Source organism: Pimephales promelas, chromosome 15 (assembly GCF_988280905.1).
Source record: "Pimephales promelas chromosome 15, fPimPro1.hap1.1, whole genome shotgun sequence".
Classification (NCBI taxonomy): Eukaryota; Metazoa; Chordata; class Actinopteri; order Cypriniformes; family Leuciscidae; genus Pimephales; species Pimephales promelas.
Genome location: NC_142783.1, coordinates 3,238,709 through 3,247,500, shown reverse-complemented (window position 1 = coordinate 3,247,500; position 8,792 = coordinate 3,238,709). Strand labels below are relative to the sequence as shown.

At 34.0% G+C, this 8,792-nt stretch overlaps 1 long non-coding RNA gene across 1 annotated transcript; it reads right to left on the bottom strand.

Annotated features, from left to right (window-relative positions):
* Positions 1-7,060: 7,060 nt before the first annotated feature.
* On the bottom strand, positions 7,061-8,336 carry LOC148973441 (uncharacterized). Its single transcript, XR_016146620.1, has 4 exons — positions 8,217-8,336; positions 7,553-7,716; positions 7,377-7,458; positions 7,061-7,196 (listed from the first exon to the last, which is right to left on the bottom strand). It is a non-coding gene; the product is annotated as an uncharacterized LOC148973441 (long non-coding RNA).
* Positions 8,337-8,792: the final 456 nt, after the last annotated feature.

Below are 8,792 nucleotides of genomic sequence, written 5' to 3'. Positions count from 1 at the left end.
TAATATATATATATATTCACATAGAAAAACACTGTTTTAAATTGTAATAATATTTCACAATATTTCTGTTTTTTTTATCAAATAATTGCAGCCTTGGTGAGCAGAAGAGACTTCTTTTAAAAACATAAACAATCTTACCGATCTAAAACTATATATTTATATATTACTAACACAGCAGTGTCGCTGTACACTGGCGAAGAGGGGACATTCTGAACGATATCTATCCAACCAAGTGGGGACTTTGTGTGTGTGAACTGGCAGTGAAAAATGTCTTCATTACAGTTAAATTATATATCTATTATATACATTATGTATATATATACTATTTTTCTTATTTAACGCTCTCTCTTCATATACTCTCTATGCTTTGTTATGCAGTCCCTAACAATTTACTTGCCATAGTTATGTGCCATTGCACACACACGTCTATATTACTAACATATACATGTATTAACACAGAAGTGTCGCTGCACACTAGCCAAGAGGGAACTTTCTGAATGATATCTATCCAACCAAGTGGGGACTTTGTGTGTGTGTGTGAACAGTGAATTGAAGTGGCAGTGAAATACACATCCGTAAAGGGGGTCGCACACCGAATGAGAAGCGCAGCGCTGCGCCACGTCTAGGACAACTCCAAGTATCGCACACCGGACTCACACTTTCTCATCAGTGTATGGGCAGCAATATTGTTATGTTTAATGACATGAAATGAAGATGTTTGTTCTATGTTATAATTGTACTGTACAATTAAATACAATCGTTGCTGAGTCTGCAGTCTGAAAACTACCTCAGAGCATCAGTTAACTGAATGAATTGAGAATCTCACATGAAAACCCAATTACATCAGCAATTGTCATTCAAGCAGCTGATTTATGTAAATGAATGCAAAACTAAATTTATTGCAGCATAGGGCAAAGTCAGTATACATTATCAACGATTTGAGACAATAAAATAATTTAAACTTTATATAAAACTAAATGGCACTCTGTGGCGGCAGCAGGATTACGTTCAAAAGGTCACGGGCGACGTAGCCGTAAGTACAGAGTCAGTGTTTACAAGTTGAACGCATAGGTTGAACGTGCAAACTAACTCAAACGCTGTTTACAAAAAAGTAATTAAAAGGTAAAACAACGATGTCGGACGATTTTAATTCTGTACTTCCGGCTACGTCGCCCGTGACCTTTTGAACGTAATTACGTAATACGTGACGTTGCAAACGCGCCTCACAGAATAGAGCAAGGCTAGCATTTGTCCTTAGAAAAGTTACATTTTTGGAATAAGTTTTGAAATAACCGATCGTTTTGCATGATAAGACCCTTATTCATCGTCTGGTGTCGTTTAAAGACATTTGAAGCTGCATCTGAAACTGTTATTAACCGTCTTTTGGACCTTGGACCGTCTGGTTCCCATGTAAGTCCATTATATGGAGAAAAATCCTGGAATGTTTTCATCAAAAACCTTAATTTCTTTTCGACTGAGGAAAGAAAAACATGAACATCTTGGATGACATGGGGGTGAGTAAATTACCAGCAAAAGTTTTTTAAGAGCCACAAACCTGTATATAAAACTCTTTTTATTCTAGATACACTAAATGCATACAAAGAATAGACAGGATTTTGATGCAATATGCAAAAAAAGTCAGAACAGTCACACAGCTTGATCAAACAGGATCATGTTATTTTATGTTTGAGATAGATATAGATAAATAAAAATATAAATATTTAGACATTTTTTTTAACGTTGATCTTACTTAAATGTTTGTTTTTTTTTGTTTTTTGTTTTTGTTAAGAGTTTAAGTAACACATGGAAGCTTGATTTCAATCTTCGAATTAAACTGAAAAAAAGTAGCAAATAAATAGAATAGAATAAAGAGTTTTTTTGGTATGTCAGAAATACTACAGAAACTGAATAAAGTAATCCAATGTAAAATAACACTGGATAGTCTTTTTAGTCCAGACTGAATTAAATACAAAGGCTATTAATTCTGATTGCTTAGAATTAATGCTATATTCTGTTGTTTTAATTCAACAGAATTAATGACAGACACATATGGCTGCGTTCACTTTAAGAACGGATCCCTGTCTCATTTGTACTGTCTGTCTGTCACACGCGTTTAATGCTTATTTAAGACATTAGACTGTCTTTACGAGGTTACTCACCAATACCAGAGTTTTGACATAATGTTGCGTGTTTTTAACTGTTAAAGCGATATAATCCAGGGATAAAACGTTTGTTTCAGGCGAGCTGTTTGAGGCGGATTGGCTTTACTGTATGTGCACGCAGTGAAAGACATCTCTGAGAGTGCGCGAGCACGGGATGGTTTAATATTGCTTGAATGTTTAAACTAAAACTTAAAAAGACGTGAAAATTATAAACGTTAGTTACCATCATAGGTTACGATGCAATGCTGGCCCGATTGAGCAAGTGAATATTTCGTCGTGTCCCGACTCCTAAACGCAAGTGTGTATCGACAGCTGCAGCGCTTAGTGTAGGGCTGCAGCTATCAATTCTTTTTGTAATCGATTAATCTAGCACTTAATCGATCGATTAATCGAGTAATCGGATAATTTGTTTATGTGTGTTTTTAAGCAACCAAAACAAATAATGTATTACGAAAATGATAAGGTGTTTGGCTTTTATTTATTTAAAAGAAAATAGAGGTATTTATTCCAACTGCAACATTTGGCTCCACAACTAATTATTGCAATTTTTACCCGTGTTTATAAGTGCCAGTGCCAACAATTATATAACAATACAGTTAAAACAATTTACTGTAAAACCTGTTACATGTAGCCCATAACATGTAAAACTTTGAATACAAACTTAAATAGTAAAGCCCATTTGGCCTTAGTTTTGTCTTCTTAATACAACATTACAAAAAAAGGATTGCACCTTCTGCAAATTACCCACCTGGAAACAAAAATATATTAATATAAAATATCAACCCAAACAGGTACACAAATGTGTACAATTTATAAAAAATAAATAAATGGAAATAAAACAATTATAAATAAGAATCAGACTTTTTCAACTGTAATCTCAAGACAAACATCAGAGTGTGTGTGTCTGTGTGTCTCACAATATTTGTTCCTCCATCACGTCCCGGTGAATGTATGCTGAAATTTTTGTTGCGTGGCTACATAAAAGTTTAAGCATATGATGAATTGCCGCAATTGGTCTGACTGGCGCGTGAGAGAGACATGGGTGCACGCGCTCGCTTACCTCTCTGCCGTCGTGCGCGAGCCGCGGTTAGGAGCTCAACATCTCGCATGCGCGCTCGCACTAGATTACAGGATATTTTAACTTGCGAATTAATATGCGGCGGTAAAACTAGTCGATCACGAGTGGCTCAACAGGTAGATCTATAGACGAACTCATCTTTCAGGCATTTGACCGAAGGGATATACACGCAGCGTGAAAAATCGAATTGCGCGAGTCTCACGCTGAATGCGTGAGAGTTGGCAGCCCTGCCAGGTATACTTTGCAGACACATTGCATCTTGTTCTCTCCCTTTATAAACATATAATGATCCCAAACTTTAGACATTCTCTGCAATTTATGAAGTCATATGTATCATGCGCTGTGGTGTGCTTCCTGAATAACGGTCCGTGTGAAACAATCAGATCCCTGCGTGCGCCATAGGAACTGCGTCATTTAACGAGGTTTCGAGGCAGATTTTTTGCCTCAAGGAATTTTTTTAATCGAGTAACTCGAGTAACTCGAGGAATCGTTTCAGCCCTAGCTTAGTGCTTGCCTAGTGCAGCGAGACGAGAAGACGCCGCACCGCGTCCGCGAGCCCTTTATATGGAAAAAATCGATTCGAGGCCGTTGAGAATCGATTTTGAATCGGCCACATTTTAAAAACCGATTAATCGAAAAATCAATTTTTTTTGCCCAGCCCTAACACACACACACACATATATATATATATATATATATATATATATAAAAATCACATAAAACATAAAAGCCTGCCGGAAAAGATGGGTCTTAAGGCAAGATTTAAAAACATGAATACTTTCACTGTTTCGCACATCCTGTGGCAGCAGGTTCCATAAATAAGGAGCAGCAAAACTAAAAGCCCGGGACCCCATAGAAGTAGTGCGGGTTCTAGGGAGAACAAGAGTGAGCGAGGAAGACGATCTTAAAGTCCGAGATCGAATATAGATATTAAGAAGGTCCAATAAATATGAAGGGGCAAGGTTATTGAGTGCTTTAAATGTCCGCTTTGGACAGTATTCATGTAAATTATGTCGGTTATGTCTTAAACAGTTGTGAGTGTATCGGATGTGCATTAGTGCGATTGGATCCGCATGTCATTGGAAATAATCCGACGTCTTAAAGTGAAAGTGGCAACAAACATAATGTGGTCTGTGTCCTTAATATTGATCAAGCAACCAAAGAAAAAGAGAAAAGCAATCACAGTTTGTTAATAGCTTTAGTATAATAAGGATTAATTATATTTAATTTACACAAAGAATATTTCTGCTTGAAAGAATAAAGAAGGATGTATGCATGGTTATAAAGAATGCATACTGTATATCATCCATTGAAAAGGCTGTGTTGTACTTTAGGAAAAGTGGTTTTTATTTAATTTTAAGATATTTTTTAAATCACAGTAGTTAAATCCGTATCTGTATTGCATGTTCAGACTTTTAAATCATTTATATTAATAGGTTAATAGATGTTTTCTTCGGGAGTGTATGGGTTTGTACATTTTATTCTATTCTAAATTCTAAATTAACGCATTACAATTTAACTAAACCCATTATATTTTAGTCGACTAAAATACAATGTGATCTCATGAGAATACGTATGCATTTGTACGTAAAGTGTAGTTCTATCATATGTACATATAATTACGTTTTATATGCACAGAAACGTATAATACTGACGTATTTACAGAACTAAAATGTAAAATATTTACGTTATTGACAGCACAAAAACGTAATTTATTTACATTTGAACAAATCCACCGATGTACACATTTGTACATATCACAATTTATGCATATTAAAATCGTAGCATTATGTTTTGACATTGCATTCAACTGTCTTATTCATTACGTTTTCAGTCTCATTTATTGATATAATACTCATAAATATTAACATTTTGCTCGTTTTGCCTGCATGGTGTTAAACAATACACTATAAAACCTTAAAAATACATTCTTTAACTTTACTCGTTTAACCATTTTGTAATATAGTTTATTTGCCGTGAGGCACAGAAAGTGTTTTCTCCTATAAAACAAAACATAAATTCACAAAAGACATCAATTTTATTAGTTTGATGTAATCCAAATCTTTAGAATCCATAGCCTACGTTGTTTACAAGAAAAAAATCCTAATTCAACCTTTTATCCAGTCGTGATCTTCGCCTCCATTCTCAGCAGCAACCGTACACGTCAAATCCCGCGCTGGTGATGAATTCAAATTCAAAAATCGCGCCCTTGAGAAGCGATACGTGTTTTACGGCAGAGATATCAAATGGTCATTGGCTCTTCCCTGCCTCATCACAGATTGAGACATGAAGGACTGTGACGGTTGGTTTAGTTCTTTTGAAATAGTGCGAAGCTGCGAACTGAAGCCGGATGAACATTTTCATTGATTATTAATTTAAATTCTGCTCTGTACTTCATACAAAACTATTACAATGTTGCCAGAGAGGACTGCGACTGCAAAGCATCTTCATGTGAACGGCTTTTGGTAGCGGTTTTGACATTTTCGCAATAAATATATTATTGTGATTATACTTTTCTGTTAGTCACGTTTTTCTTCATAATTGTAACGTTAGTTTACGTAGTTTTAACGAATTGTTAGGGGTAGGTTTAGGGGTAGGAGTAGGATTGGTGGCTCAAAATATATTTTAATGCCATATTGTTAATACAACTGCCATTTCCCAACACATTTTTTTTATATTCTGTATAAAATACACTGTAAAAAAATGTCTTGTCAAATTAACAGTAACTTACTGGCAACAATTATCCAGTACTTGCTGTATTTCATTCAACAATAAAATTACTTTAACACTAACTACAGTACTGTTAAGCATACTGTAAAATCAAATAACATTATTTTACTGTAATTTCTTACCATATTAAAGTACAGTATTACACTGTTAATTTTTAATAATACTGTATAGTATTATACAGTTATGAAATGTTATTGTATTTATTTGGTGCTACTGTGTAATCTGTAGAATATGTAGAAAATCCGTAGAAATAGAGTATTATTTAACAGTTAAAATAATATTTCTATGGATTTTCTACATATTCTACAGGTTGCACAGTAGCACTATAGGAAATAGAAAAAAGAACAATTGAAGCTTTAACTGCTCAAGGTTTATTGTGTATTTTCAAACACATTACATTTACATATATACATTTAAATACATGAATAAAATTAAATACATGAATAATAATAATGTAATATAATACAATTTAAATCATGCATGAAAATCATGAACAATCATGCGTTTCAATTCATGCAAAAATGATTATGAACAGGTAAAATAGAAAAGATTAAAGGGGCGCTATCTGATCAATCTATTAGAAAGGGGGGGAGGGGGGCTTAAACTAGATAGTCTATTGGTTTGAGATAGACTGTCTAACTGGTCAGACTGGTCTGTTGCTGATTTTAAAGGGTTTTGGGCTCCTTTATAACTAGAGGACCAGATTTGCAGGGCTGGGAGAAATGTATAACTACACTTTAACAACTACAGACCAGTGTCATTGCTCTCTCGGTTTTCTAAAATCCTTGAAAAGTTGTTTGCTCAAAAAATATTTTTTTTTTTTAGAAAAAAACAAATTATTTAATGAAAAACAATATGGCTTTAGAGATAAAAAGGATTAACAGCTTTGGCATTAATTGAACTCATAGGAAAAATTACATCTGCAACTGAGGATAAAGCAATACACAGTGGAGGTCTTCATCAACTTAAGCAAAGCATTTAAAGGGTTAGTTCACCCAAAAATGAAAATTCTGTCAGTATTTACTCACCCTCATGTTGTTCAACCCCGTAAGACATTAATTCATCTTCCGAACACAAATTAAGATATTTTTTTATGAAATCTGAGAGCTGGATCACTCCTGCATACTAGTCCATAGGCTTTGGTATGATTTTTTCTTTGGTATGATTGGCTTGATTTTTGTTAACGCAAATACACACAAATGTGGCATTTTCTTTTCATCCATTATCTGTTGGTCACAAAAGTACACAAACACACATTTGAAAACAAAAACAACAACATTTGAAAGACCCACAACTGTCTAGTTTGTAATGTCAAATAATGCTACAATCAAGATGAGGCTCTATAAAAGGAGTAATTAAAACAAAGAATAAGACAAACAATACGAAAACATTAAATACAGACTTACTATTTTAATTTTGCTGTTTGGCTTGATGTGGTCATCATTTATGTATCGTCCGAGATTTTCTGTAGCTTTACTGCCATCAACACTGTATGGTGAAATATTTTAAAAACACTGTATATAAACATACCATAATATGATGTAATTATACTTCATTAGAACATTCATTAATTTAATCTTACCAGTAAGATTGTCCCTGAAAGGAGTAGAAATATAAAAAAAACTGCATCTTCAGCTGAGTAGTCTTTGAGCAGGGTCTCTCCTTCAGATCCAGCCATGTGTCTTCCAACATACTCCAGTAGGAATTCTCCTGGCTCAATATGTTTTGTGGCGATTACTCCAAAACCTAATAAATTGGGTATAAATAAGTGTAAATTAAGTATGAGAAAAGATTCATAAAGTTGTTAAGGTTGTCTAAACTGTTTTAAATGGTAGCCCTGCTTGGAAAACAAATACGATATCTACATCTAAAAGTGGAAAACTACAAAACTCATATGTATCATGACACTGAATATTGATAATTTCCATTGTTAAACAGGCCCCCGGAGTCTAACTGGCAGTTACATACAAATAATATCAAGATCACTCGCACATCTACACAATGGAGTTTAATTTGGACATCAGCAGCTAGTCTAGCATAAATACAGGCAGGAAAACAGATATAAATCCACCTTTAACTGATTCAATCATGTTTTTTTGTTTCTCTTGTGTTTTTTTTTTAACAGCCTGTTGTTTTTAGCTACACATTTTAAACCCAACCATTCGACATTATTTAGAGACCAAACTTAGCTTTTAATTAAGTTTTGCAAAGTCATACTGATGGCAGAATTGAATGCCGTAACTTACCTTTCTCTTCACACATTAATTTTTTCTCGAATGTGTCTTTATCTTTCCCCGAAGCAATGAAGTACAAGGCTTCCTTTTCAGGAGAAACTCTTTTGGGTCTCTTTTTCCTGTGAAATATAAGAACATTTTATGCAGGATATAGTGCATATGCTAAGTAAAAAAAAAAAAAAATAGAAAAAACTCCTTAGAATTGTGTAGACAATAACTTATTGAAAAGATGACAATGTGGCTGATAATTTACTACATTTTTACTATACTTTTTATATCAAGTATTTTTATAAAATCATTTTAAAAAGAAACTGAATATCAATAATACCAATCTGCATGCACATTTACATTGTAAGAGGATGCAAAAACATTGTATAATGTTAGCATTTACAAATCATCATAAAATGAAGTTAGAATGTACAACTTACCTTTTACTTCGGAAAGAAAAAAAGTGAGATGAGAAATGGCTCAGTGCGCTTAGGATCTTGGGATCTTGTAGGTAGATAAATCTTTAAACTATAATAGAAAGATAACTCTCCAATGTAGGAAACAATCTCGTTGAAGTCTTCTAAAGTTGTGCTCTTCCAA